The sequence below is a fragment of the Malus sylvestris genome, chromosome 5 (genome assembly GCF_916048215.2).
Source record: "Malus sylvestris chromosome 5, drMalSylv7.2, whole genome shotgun sequence".
In the NCBI taxonomy this organism is placed as follows: domain Eukaryota; kingdom Viridiplantae; phylum Streptophyta; class Magnoliopsida; order Rosales; family Rosaceae; genus Malus; species Malus sylvestris.
In genome coordinates this window covers 30,766,940-30,780,666 of record NC_062264.1, presented here as the reverse complement: position 1 = coordinate 30,780,666, position 13,727 = coordinate 30,766,940, and the positions used below count along the sequence as shown (strand labels likewise).

Below are 13,727 nucleotides of genomic sequence, written 5' to 3'. Positions count from 1 at the left end.
AATGGTAAGCCCAAAGCGGACAATATCGTTCTACGGTGGTGGACAGGCCCAGGAAGTGATCTACCCCGGGCCGGGATGTGACAAATGGTATTAGAGCCAATCCCTGATCGGAAGTGTGTCGACGAGGACGTCGAGCCCCAAAGGGGGTGGATTGTAACATCCCACATCGCTCAGGGGAGTGATCCTTAAATGTATATTCCTATCCTTACCTAGCACAAGGCCTTTTGGGAGCTCACTAGCACAAGGCCTTTTGGGAGCTCACTAGCACGAGGCCTTTTGGGAGCTCACTGGCTTCAAGTTCCGTAGGAACTCCGAAGTTAAGCGAGAAGGAGGTCAGAGCACTCCCAGGATGGGTAACCCACTGGGAAGTTGCTCGTGAGTTCCCAAAAGCAAAACCGTGAGGGAATGGTAAGCCCAAAGCGGACAATATCGTGCTACGGTGGTGGACAGGCCCGGGAAGTGATCTGCCCCGGGCCGTGATGTGACAAATGGTATTAGAGCCAATCCTTGATCGGAAGTGTGTCGACGAGGACGTCGAGCCCCTAAAGGGGTGGATTGTAACATCCCACATCGCCTAGGGGAGTGATCCTTAAATGTATATTCACATCCCTACATAGCACAAGGTCTTTTGGGAGATCACTAGCACGAGGCCTTTTGGGAGCTCACTGGCTTCAAGTTCCGTAGAAACTCCGAAGTTAAGCGAGAAGGAGGTCAGAGTACTCCTAGGATGGGTAACCCACTGGGAAGTTGCTCGTGAGTTCCCAAAAATAAAACCGTGAGGGAATGGTAAGCCCAAAGCGGACAATATCGTGCTACGGTGGTAGACATGCCCAGGAAGTGATTTGCACCGGGCCGGGATGTGACAAATGATATTAGAGCCAATCCCAGATCGGAAATGTGTCGATGAGGACGTCGGGCCCCTAAGGGGGTGGATTGTAACATCCCACATCGTCCAGGGGAGTGATCCTTAAATGTATATTCCCATCCCTACCTAGCACAAGGCCTTTTGGGAGCTCACTGGCTTCGGGTTCCGTAGGAACTTCAAAGTTAAGCGAGAATGAGGCCAGAGCACTCCCAAAATGGGTGACCCACTGCAAAGTTGCTCGTGAGTTCCCAAAAACAAAACCGTGAGGGAATGCTAAGCCCAAAGCGGACAATATCGTGCTACGGTGGTAAAACGGGCCCTGGATATGGTGGACCCAGGCTGGGATGTGACATATGTGCATGTTATATTTCATAATTGTATGTTAATAGGATGTTTATGTGTTTTTAGAATTTAAAACAACAAATTATTTGAATAAGAAAAATTCATTTTGAACGAATTATGATAAGATAAGATAGGAAGTTTGTGGTGATTTTAGAATATTTGTGATATTATTTTCTGAACTAGTTGGTTAATTAAATACAATAAAAATCATAATTTTTAATTAAAAATCAGTAGAAGAATGTTTGATCAAAAGTTTAAAAGTTATAGATGTTTGATTAAAAAAATTCAAATTTGAGGCATCTATATCAAAATGCCCCTTCTTTTTTTTTTAAATATTTTATTTTGAGTGTAACGATATATTATATACTAAGAATATCGAATATCTCCAACTCATGAGATAAAATTTAAAATATAAACTTCAAAACTTCCCAAACTATCTCAACCATTAGATAGGATTTCAGCGGCTTAAATTATTCTGGATTCACTAAATTATAATATTTCAAAACTTTTTTTGTTTTTTATTTATAATTTAACGGTTATGATCAAATAAGATTAAATTTAATAGTAAAAAAAGATTTGACGACCCAAATATGTTGATGCACAAAATCAGTGAGGACTTTGGTACAACAAAAAGTGTCAAGTTTGTGACCTGTCCTAGATTGCTCCGATGACTAGTGTGGATAAGTATGTAAATGGATAGAGACAGGGAAGCAAACACAAAATGTACGTGATTCACCCAGATTGACTACGTCCACGGAGTAGAGAAGTTCTTATTAATTGTGAAGGGTTTACACAAGTACATAGGTTCAAGCTCTTCTTTAATGAGTACTAGTGAATAATTTAGTACAAATGACATTAGGAAATATTGTGGGAGAATGATCTCATTTTATAGAAGAGAGTTTCTAGCTTTGTTCTGACATTGACACGTGTCGTGTTGTGAATGGCTTCCGATGTTGACATGTGTCGAGTTGTGATTGGCCTCCTGATTGGAGAGAAACTCTTCTGGGTCCTTGATGGTATAACGTTGACCGATACTCTGTAGTTTCGGGATTGGTCAAGTATGGTACAAGCAATGTTCCCCTAAGTTCCTGAGTGAGGGAAGCTCCTCGGTTGGGGTCTTGCAAGATCCAAGCCGCTGAGTAATCACGAAACTTCCAAATACCAAAGTGTGGTCTTGTCTTCACTTGCCTTATCTGTCTCATAGGTAGATGTGACATCTTCTCTGGAAGTACTTTTCCTACATCAAGGGATGGTATCTTTAATCGGTGGAGATGCATAAGGTAATGTATCAATTTGACTTGAAGCTTACTTGTAGTTTCAGGCTTGGTCAAGCGCAATACAAACCATGTAGTAGGAGTCATCCAAGTCGCCGAGCTGGGAGATTTGCCAAAAAAAGTGATAGACAAGGTAAGCAATCAGAGTTCCAAGCAATCAGTCTCAGATCATAAGTTTTCTTTTGAGTTCCGGCTGACTGTTCTCATTCCCCCTATCTTGCAGGCAGCAAGGAGGATAAAGAGAAGAAAAATGAGAAGATATGATATGAGATACTTTTGCTTTTGAAGAAGTAAATTTTCACAGGCTTATTCTTGAATTGGGCTGGAGGGTTTTCTGGTTTCCTCCAGAGTATAAGGCCAATTCAAGAAGTTGAAGGTCAAAACAAGTCCATCAAATCTAGAGTACGTTCGACCCTGATGATATGGGATATTTTTGCTATTGACAAAATCTAGAGTATGTATCGGCATGTGTTCTGTTACGCTTGTCTCCACATGCTTCCTTGTATCCTTCTTACTTGCCCTATCTGTTCCTCAAACATATGTGGTATCTTCTTTGGAAGCATAAGATGTTGAAGATAAGTACTCGAGAGCAATGTCAGATAAGTAATCAGGCAAGGGGTTCCAGGTAGTCAATTCCTGACTGGAAGCTTGATTCCAAATGCTGACTGATTGCTCTTTTTCTCCTTGTCTTACAGGTAAGAACAAGGGCAAAGGAAAAGACAAGGAAAAAGCATGATATGGGATACTCTTGCTTTTGACCCTGATGATATGAAATACTCTTGCTTTGGTGTGGCTGGTTTGCATAGGTATTATTGGGGGGGGAAAGAAAGTTGAGTATTTCGAGAGGCTTCATTGGGAGTGCCCTTTCAGATATGAGGAAGGGTTGAGCATTTTTGCAGGTCTGCCTGTCCGTGGAAGATGGAGGTTGACATATATAGGAGTCTCCTTAACAACAACTAGTAATGTTATTCATTTACCCTTCTTGGTCATAGCAATGTAGTGGGAACTGCAAGCTTCACGTGTTTTAACTTTGTCAAAGCACTTTGAAAAAATGGTATGTGGTATCTGGAAAGCTAATGTTACGTGTGAATATTACAGACAAATTTTATCCAAGGAATTTGGCTCTCGAAGTTCAAAGAGCGGTGCCTCTTCGATTTTCGAACAAGCAATCCTGTTGGGGATCTGGCTCTCAAGATTCGGAGAGCGTTACCTCTTCGATTTTTGAACAAGCAATCCTATTGGGGATCTGGCTCTCGAGATTTAGAAAGTGGTGCCTCTTTAATTTTTGAGAAAGCAATTCTGGTAGGAGTCTGGCTCTCGAGATTCGGATAGTGATGCCTCTTCGATTTTTGAGAAAGTAATCCTAGTGGGAGTCTGGCTCTCGAGATTCAAATAGCAATGCCTCTTCGATTTTTGAGAAAGCAATCCTGGTAAGAGTCTAGCTCTCGAGATTCGGATAGCAGTGCCTGTTTGATTTTTTAGAAAGCAATCCTGGTGAGAGTCTGGCTCTCGAAATTTGGGGAGCGGTGCCTCTTTGATTTTTGAGAAAGTAATCATGTTGGGAGTGTTTTCTCGATGTGAGTAACGGTTGGGCATTTTTGTCAGTCTGTCTTGTCACGGAGCACAAAGGTTGACACACATATGGACTTTCCAGTTATCAAGCAGTGGTGTTGTTCCTTTACCTTTGTGGGTAATGGTAAAGTAGCTGGACCTTCAAAATTTATATGTCTAAACTTTGTCAGAGATCTTTGGCAAAGTTATCTGTGGTACCCGATGAGCTGATGTTGCGTGTGGGGATTGTCGACATATTTTACTCAGGAAAATCTGCTTCTCGAAATCCGGATAGTGGTGCCTCTTCAATTTTTGAACAAACGGCCATGTTGCCTTTCTTTTATAGGGGCACCAATTGTGTGCAAGAAATACGTTCAAAGAGTTATTGTTTGTAGGAATTTTCCCCTTATTTTCGTACTTCAGAGATTTATTGGACCTCATTTCTCTTACTACATGGTTTGTATCGCGCTTGACCAAGCCTGAAACTACAAGTAAGCTTCAGGTGAAATTGATACATTACCTTGTGTATCTCCACCGGTTAAAGATACCACCCATGGATGGAGAAAAAATACTTTCAGATAAGATGCCACATCTACCTATGAGACAAATAAGGCAAGTGAAAACGATACCACACTTTAGTACTTAGAAGTTTCGTGATTACTCAGCGACTTGGATCTTGCAAGTCCTCAACCGAGGAGCTTCCCTCACTTGGAAACTTAGGGAAGCACTATTTATACCATACTTGACCAATCCCAAAACTACTGAGCACTGGTCAACGTTATACCATCAAGGACCCAAAAGAGTTTCCTTCCAACTAGGAGGCCAATCACAGTACGACACGTGTCGACATCAGAAGCCAATCATAACGCGACACGTGTCAACATCAGAAGCCAATCACAACATGACATGTGTCAATGTCAGAACAAAGCTAGAAACTCTTATATAAAAGGAGATCATTCTCCCACAATATTTCCTAATGTCATTTGTACTAAATCATTCACTAGTACTCACTAAATGAGAGCTTGAACCTATGTACTTGTGTAAACCCTTCACAATTAATGAGAACTTCTCTACTCCGTGGACGTAGCCAATCTAGGTGAACCACGTACATCTTGTGTTTGCTTCTATGTCTCTATCCATTTGCATACTTATCCACACTAGTAACCAGAGCAATCTAGCGAAGGTCACAAACTTAACACTTTCTATTGTATCAAAGTCCTCACTGATTTTGTGCATCAACAGAGCATTCATGTTAAAGCTTTAAACCCCGAGTGTTTCATTGCTAGGAATGTAAGAGGATTAGGACCGAGTTGCCCAAATCACCTTTTTATTGAATTCATGCCAAATAGTCTTCGTTGCATAAGATGCCGAACGGCTGAAGCTTAACACTTGTACAATGTGAATTTACTTGTAATAGTACTTCAAGTGATCAGCGTTCCATGGATGGCCAAGGGTCTTGCCATAAGAGCTTCTAAGCTTATAGGAGCCAGGGCGACTGATGTCAATAACTTCAAACGGTCCATCCCAGTTTGGATTAAGTGTTCTTTCACTCGGAACTCTGTCGCAAAGTAATCTTTTCTTCAATACCCAGTCCCCCACTTTGAAAGAACGAGGTTTGACCCTTGAGTCATAGTAGTTGGAGATGCGCTGCTTGTAGGTGGCATTCCTCAAGTGAGCCTGGTTTCTGTGTTCCTCGACTAGATCTCAGTTGAGGGTAAGTTGTTTGTCATTTTCACTTTGCACGTAGTTCTGGACTCGAAACATTGCTTGCTCAAACTCAACTAGGACAACTGCCTATGTACCAAAGGCAAGTGAGAATGGGGTTTCTCCTGTTGATGTCCGATACGAAGTGCGGTATGACCAAAGAACTTGGGGTACAAATTCTGGCCAACAACCTTTAGCCTTGTCCAAGCCGGTTTTCAAAGTTCGCTTGATTATTTTGTTGATGGCTTCGACTTGTCCATTAGACTGAGGATGAGCTAGGGAGACAAAACATAAGTTGATGTTGAACTTAGAGCAGAACATCCTGAACTTATTATTGTCGAATTGTCACCCGTTGTCAGTGACTATTGCATTGGGAATGCCGAATCTACAAAAGATGTTCTTCCATACGAAGTCTTCTATTTTTACCTCAGTAATGGTTGCCAAGGGTTCTACTTCAGCCCACTTTGTGAAGTAATCAATTGTAGGGGTGGGTTCGAAAAATCGAAAACAAAAAAAAACCGAACCTAATACCGAACCGAGACCAAAAAAAACCGAACCCAAAAAAAAAATCGAACCAAAAGTGTAAAACCAGACCGAACAGAAACTGGTTCAATTCAGTTCGGTTTCTGGGGTTCGGAAACCAGACCGAACCAAACCGAACCGAAGTAAGGCAAAACGACGTCGTTTTTTCTCTTGAACGGTGTCGTTCGTTCGTTTAGTCCAATTTGTAGCGCGCCACGTCTACCTTCCTTCAATCCTTATTCAGTCTCTGAACTCTGAAACCCTAAACACTAAACAGAACCGAACCCATTCCCATTCCCTTTCTCTTGAACGGTGTCGTACGTACTCTCTCACCATCTTAGCGACCTGTCTCTCACTCGTTGTCGCCATCTCTCAACGACCTTTCTCTTATCCCTCTCGCTCGCCGTCACCGTCTCACTCTCAATCTGTCACCCACCCCTATGACCCACGACTTCCTCTCGCCGTTTCAAGGCTCAAGTCTCGACCCACAAATTCCCTCTTTTGCAAGGTTAGTCTCTCACCCCATGATGCGTTTTACAGATTTTTTTTTTCAATTTCGTTGGTTCTGATGAATTTGATCTGTAGCTTTTCAATTTCATGGTTTTGCAATTTGTTTTGGGTATGCTGGATTTGGTTAGGTAACTTCATTTATGAACATTATTAGACTATTAGTTGAGGTTTGATTAATTTGTGAGAGTACATACGGTTTGATTAATTTGTGAGAGTACATACGGTTTGATTAATTTGTTTTGGGTATGCTGCTGAAGCCTGGATTTGGTTCTGCAAGTGTAGCTTTATGACTATTAGACTATGAGTTGCTGCAGATTACTTGTTGTTTGTTGTGTCTGAGATTGTAAATAACTAGTTTAATCCATCTTGTAGTAAATTTAAAATGGAAGCGGAGAGGAAGATTTTGGAGGTGAGGGAGGGACAAAATAATGAAATGGCTTGTGAAAATTTAAGTGGGAAAATTGATGTGAATAAACAAACTAAAGGGTCAGAAACATGGTTAATATATAACAAACATGGTTGTTTGATATGCTTCTGAAGAAGCAGCAGAAATATGGTTACTTATTTTACTCAATAGCACAAATTCTTTGTGACGTGTTTAGCACAGATTCTTCAATTGGTTTTAAGTTTTAACCTGAATATGGTTACTTATTTTACCATTTCCAAAGCAATCTAGATGGCTGATAACTACATTTGTGCATAGGGGGAAAGAACAAGAAAAACAGCGAGCTAAACAAAATGAAATAAGGCGTTTCTAGTTCTAGTTTCGGATGAGCTTCTCTCAGTTATGTATGGTAGTGTTTCATCCATTTTAGGTTCTATTGATTTTCTAGGAGTCAAGAGAGGTTGAGAGTACCAAGCCTTCTAAAAGTAATATGGCGTGTTGAGGTGCAAGGTATAAACTGTTTCTTAAAATTTAGTTAAGTTGTTTTCCTTACTTTTCTGGTTTTCCCACTTTAATGCAAAATTGTTTTGTATCATATTGATAGGTTGTAAATAGGATAATTATGCTCATTTGCTGGATTAACTGTTCTCGTGCATAGGTCAAATGATAACTACATTTGTGCATAAGTCAAATGATACACTTGTTTTGTCTCATCTTTGTGTGTGTAGCACAGATTCTACTCAATAGCACAGTAAGCCTTAGCCTATGATATTTCTCCCAACAAATTAATACAAGATATGTTTTGTTTTCTTTTTCTTCTTAATCAATGATGTATCTAGATGGCTGATAACTACATTTGTGCATATAGTTTGTGTTTTGTATCTTACCTTTGCTTCTTAGTCAATGATGTATCCGTAAGGACCGTAACTTTTCCAAAGCAATCTGTATCTTACCTTTGCTTATTAATTAGATGAAGTCAAGTGCATCAAAGGCCTCGAGCTCAAGCTTAAACTCAATGAGATTATCAAATAGCTCCCGTGAAAAAATAAACTCATCTACGTCTACTCCATCGCAAGTAAGTTGTCATCTCTATACTTTCTCTATGGTTCTTATGTCTCTAGTTTATTTAATAATTAATTGTAATGATTCTTTCTATTATTTTTTAAGGACATTGTTGGTGAATCAACTCCACCTCAACTCCCCATGGTGGCAACTTAACACACTTCTTTTACTCATGGTGGATCCAAAAAATCCTCCGATGCAACTCCAAAAGAGGGCTGCTCAAGTGATTAAGTAAGTAAAGAAGATACTCTCTTGGATTCACTAAAAAGTCATGAAAGGTCTACAATTTGGGAGCACTTTGATAGGACAATTGAGGGACGTAGAGTTAAAGGGGTGTGCAAGTATTGCAACAAATCGTATATGGCCGACACGGATAAAAATAGTACAACTAGTATAAGAAATCACTTAGCTAGATGTAGAAGCTACGGTCCTAATAAGGAAATATTTGCTGCAAATACGCAAAAGATCTTAACCTTTGCCGGCATAAAAGATAAGTTGGAAGCTATAGGTTTTTCTCAAGTGGAAGTTACTAAGGCTTGCATTGAGATGATAATAATAGACGAGTTACCTTTTTCTTTCGTCGAGGGAGAGGGTTTTCGTCATTTTTGCATGCATGCATGTCCTTTATGGAGAGTACCTAGTCGTAAGACAATAGCTAAAGATGTACTTGGCTTGTTTTACTCCGAAAAGGAGAAATTGAAAAGTCAGTTGAAGACATTTAGGGTGTGTCTAACAACAGATACATGAACTTCTATTCAACAAACAAATTACATGGTTCTCACTACTCATTTTATTGAAGATGATTGGATGTTGCATAAAAAGATTTTGAACTTTTGTGTCATTCCAAATCATAAAGGAGAATCTATTGCTCAACTTTTGGAGGAGTGTTTGGTGGAGTGGGGCATAGAGAAGGTGTTAACTATTACGGTTGACAATGTTTCGGCAAATGATTCCGGCTTAAGGGATTTGGTGCACCGAATAAGTGGGTGGGGGATTCCTAATGCATTTTTGCATGATGGAAAATATTTACGCATGAGGTGTGTTGCTTATATTCTTAATTTGGTGGTGAATGATGGGATAAAAATGTTGAATACCGTCATACAAAGCATTCGTAATGCGGTTAGGTATGTACGATCTTCCCCTCAAAGGTTGGAGAGCTTTAAAAGGTGTGTTGAGAAAGTGAGAATAGAAAGCAAAGGGCTTGTGATTTTAGATGTCCCTACTAGGTGGAATTCCACATTTTTAATGTTGGAATCGGCTTTGATGTCACATCCCGGCCCGGGGCGGATCACTTCCCGGGCCATCTTCACCACCGTAGCATGATATTGTCCGCTTTGGGCTTACCATTCCCTCACGGTTTTGTTTTTGGGAACTCACGAGCAACTTCCCAGTGGGTCACCCATCTTGGGAGTGCTCTGGCTTTCTTCTCGCTTAACTTCGGAGTTCCGACGGAACCCGAAGCCAGTGAGCTCCCAAAAAGCCTCGTGCTAGGTAGGGATGGGAATATAAATTTAAAAATCACTCCCCTGGGCGATGTGGGATGTTACAATCCACCCCCTTAGGGGCCCGACGTCCTCGTCGGCACACGTCCGGCCAGGGATTGGCTCTGATACCATTTGTCACATCCAGACCCGGGGCAGATCACTTCCCGGGCCATCTTCACCACCGTAGCACGATATTGTCCGCTTTAGGCTTACCATTCCCTCACGGTTTTGTTTTTGGGAACTTACGAGCAACTTCCTAGTGGGTCACCCATCCTGGGAGTGCTCTGGCCTTCTTCTCGCTTAACTTCGGAGTTCCGACGGAACCCGAAGTCAGTGAGCTCCCAAAAGGCCTCGTGCTAGGTAGGGATGAGAATATACATTTAAGGATCACTCCCCTGGGCGATGTGGGATGTTACATTTGAAGTTCAAGATGACTTTTGATAGGTTAAAAGTAGATGATGGTCATTACCTTCCTTACTTTACTAAAGAAAATCATGATAATATAAGGGAGGGGCCACCTTCGACTTATGATTGGAGTGAGGCAGGAATATTTGCATCCTTTTTTAGACCTTTCTATGAAGTCACTTTAAAAGTGTGTTGTTCTAATACTCCAACAATTCATACTACTTTTGGTGATTTGTTTAAGATCAAAAGTCTCATCCTTGAAAACAAAGATAATGAATTCTTGTCTATGATTTCCATGTTGATGCAAGAAAAATATGACAAATATTGGGGTTCAATTGAGGATATGAATCAATATGTTTTTGTGGCACTTGTGCTTGATCCTCGCCATAAATTGGAGAAGGTGGTTGATTATTATGAGATACTATATGGCGAGGACGAGGAAAAAGTTGAAATTGCAACCAATGCGGTGAAAGATTTGTTGTTTGATCTTTATAAGATTCATGAAGAGTTATCTTTTGATACACAACAAAGCACAAGTAGTTGTGGTAGTTCTCAATCGGCAACTACAAGTGGAGATCATTTATCAAGCATGACAGAGATTGAAAGAAAGTTGAAAGAGAAAAGTGAAATGAGAAAAGCAAAGAGAGCTCGTATTGTGCATAATGATTTGGATATGTATCTTTTGGATCCTAATGAAGGGGAAGAAGAGGCAAACTTTGATATCTTGAATTGGTGGAGGGTGAATGGGTTTTCTAAGTATCCTATTTTGGCACGAGTTGCAAAAGAGATTTTAGCTATTCCCGTATCAACCATTGCTTCAGAATCCTCCTTTAGCACAAGTGGACGAATAATTGATCCATATCGTAGTTCTTTGAGTCCAAAAATGGTGGAGGCTTTGATATGTACGCAAAATTGGCTTAGGTCAATTCATGTAGCATTACATCATGAGCCAACCATTGAGGAGATTTGAGTTTTGTGAAGAAGTTGAGAAAGGTAATTTTACTTATTGCATTTGGTTTTGTTAGACTATTTTAATTATATGCTATGTTGCACGCTTGCTTTACATCATGTTCTCTTTTTTTTATTTGTATGTAGAAATGGCAAGTGGAAGCTCAAAGAAAGGTGCTATGTTGCCTCCTAAGCCGCCTATGCGTTGAGCTTGAGCTTGAAGACTTGGAAGATTTATTTATGCAAGACATGAAGTGATGAAACCTTGAAGGTTTATTTGACTTGTGTGATGTTTAAATTTGGACTTTTTGAAGACTTAAACTTTGATGTTAAAATTTGAACTTTTTTAGGACTTAAACTTTGATGTTTAAATTTGGACTTTTTGAAGACTTAAACTTGATTGATGATTCTATTTCTAGTTGGACTTTAAATGTTTATTTTCATTGTCTTTGATTCTATTCTAGTTGGAATTCTTATGTTATGATTGTTGGAACTTGGAAATGTTAAAATTTCATATTTCAAAATTTTTCATTTTTTGAGACTTTTAGTTTTATGAGGCTTTATGTTTTTAGATTAATTAGTAACTTCTTCCCTTATGAATATTGAAAAACCATCCTGGAGAGATGGAAACATATCATATTTTCTATCTTATGTTATGGTTGTTTTGCATTTTTTGGAGGAAAAAAAAAACGGAAAAAAAAACCGAAACCGAACCGAAAAAACCGAACCGAAAAAAAAATCGAACCGAGAAAAAACCAAAAAATTTTGAACCGAACCAAAATTTCGGTTCGGTTTCGATTTTGGCAAAAAATCGAACCAATAAGAACCGAACCCAGCCCTAGTCAATTGCAACGATTGCATAGCGGACCTTACCCTTCCCTGCAGGCATTGGGTTAATCAAATCAAGTCCACATTAGGCGAAAGGCCAAGGGCTGATCATAAGAGTGAGCAGCTCGGAAGGGGAATGAGGAATAGTTGCCTAGCGTTGACACTTATCACATGAGCGAGATATTCTGATGGCATCTTGGTGGAGTGTTACCCAGTAATATCCTTGGTGAAAAGCCTTGTGTGCTAGGAATCGAGATCCAGCATGATCTCCATAGACTTCTTCATGTATTTCCCGAAGGACAATTTTCGCCTCCGCAGGCGTAAGGCATCTTAGGTATGGTAGGTTAAAACCCCGTTTGTAGAGTTGGTCATTAATGATCAAGTAACAGGTAGCCTTGTATCCAATCTGTTTAGCTTGGACTTTATCGTTTGGGAGGGTACCATGCGTAAGGAATTTATAAATCGAGGTAATCCAACTATCCCCCTGTTGTAAGTTGCACATTTCTGCGGCTATGGTGCTTGGTGCTGCCAACAATTCGACCTGAATTTTTTTCCCAATTTTGTCTTCCACTGCTGAGGCGAGGCGAGCCAAAGCGTCTGCATGAATGTTTGCCGCTCGAGGAATTTGAGTGATCTGGTAGTTGAAGTGCTTGAGCAACAATTGTGTTTATGCCAGATATGCTGCCATGGAGCTATCCTTAATGTCAAAGTTGTTGGTGACCTGGTTAACCACCAATTGGGAGTCACTGAAAATATCAATTCGTTTAACCCCAAAGTGTTTGGCCAAATGTAAGCCTGCTAGAAGGGCTTCATATTCGGCCTTATTGTTCGGCACCTTGAATTTGAAACGAAGAGCATACTTCATCGCCACTTTGTCAGGGGTTGTAAGGACTAGTCCTGTGATAGGAGCATATTTATGCGCTTTAGTTAGCTAATTCTTATGCATTTTCGTTATGTTTTATTAGTTTAAAGTAGTCTTTTAAGCTAGTTTCATGTGTTTTCAGGTTTTAAAGGCATATTACATAAAAAGATGCAATTTGGAGCTTTTTGGAGCAAAAGTGAGCTTGGATTGGATAGCATATGCTTGGAACAAAAGGAATGGACGAGATTGAAGATTTGAAGTTTTGAGGGATTCCTAGTCCAAGAAGGATTCCTAGTCCAAGAAGGAGTCCTAATTCAAGAAGGATTCCTAATCAACGAGGGATTCCTAGTTGAAGATGGATTCCTAGAAGAATGAAGATTCCTACTCAAACAAGGTTTCCTACTTCAAGTAGGAAAGTTAAGCCTAAATGTTTCTACTTTGGGTTGATCTTTTCTAAACCTAGATGGCCTTGAGTTTCAGCAACATTAGAAGGTTCCTAAGCGTTGGAAGACACAAAGAAGGGTTTTAGAACATTTCTTCATCCTTGCCGTGGGTTAGGGCCTATTTCCTCTTGGTTTTGGGCTTTCTAGAAGCCCTATCCTTATTTCCCAAAACCTGCCGCACCTAGCCCTTGTTAGAATCTATTTTCCTTGCCTTGCAAGGTTTTCTAGAAGCCCTATCCTTATTTCCCAAAACCTGCCGCACCTTGTGGACTTTCTCCCCTTTTAATTCTGATTTCTAGGCCCTTTTCCTTGTGGACTTGGGTTATTCAAGTCCATATCTGATTTACCTAGGGTTTTAAGTGCCTATATATACTCATAAACCCTCTTGGCCGAATTTACCACCTCTCATACACAACAATTCAAGCCAGAAATCTGCCCTCTCCTTTGCCGCAGCCTTCTATCACCATTTTCCCAAATTTCTGCCAAAAACAACCCCTTGATGCACCACCCATCCATCCTAAACACTCTTATACCATTCCATA

At 40.3% G+C, this 13,727-nt stretch overlaps 2 long non-coding RNA genes across 3 annotated transcripts; both read left to right on the top strand.

Annotated features, from left to right (window-relative positions):
* The first annotated feature begins 303 nt into the window (after positions 1–303).
* LOC126622752 (uncharacterized) lies at positions 304–1,263 on the top strand. The gene is made up of 2 exons (XR_007623545.1): positions 304–368; positions 1,100–1,263. It is a non-coding gene; the product is annotated as an uncharacterized LOC126622752 (long non-coding RNA).
* Positions 1,264–6,657: 5,394 nt separating this feature from the next.
* LOC126622750 (uncharacterized) lies at positions 6,658–11,334 on the top strand. 2 transcript variants are annotated; one of them, XR_007623543.1, is made up of 3 exons: positions 6,658–6,766; positions 10,939–11,097; positions 11,200–11,334. It is a non-coding gene; the product is annotated as an uncharacterized LOC126622750 (long non-coding RNA). The 2 variants fall into 2 exon arrangements; XR_007623542.1 differs by lacking the exon at positions 6,658–6,766 and adding an exon at positions 10,160–10,433 and having other exon boundaries at positions 10,680–11,097.
* Positions 11,335–13,727: the final 2,393 nt, after the last annotated feature.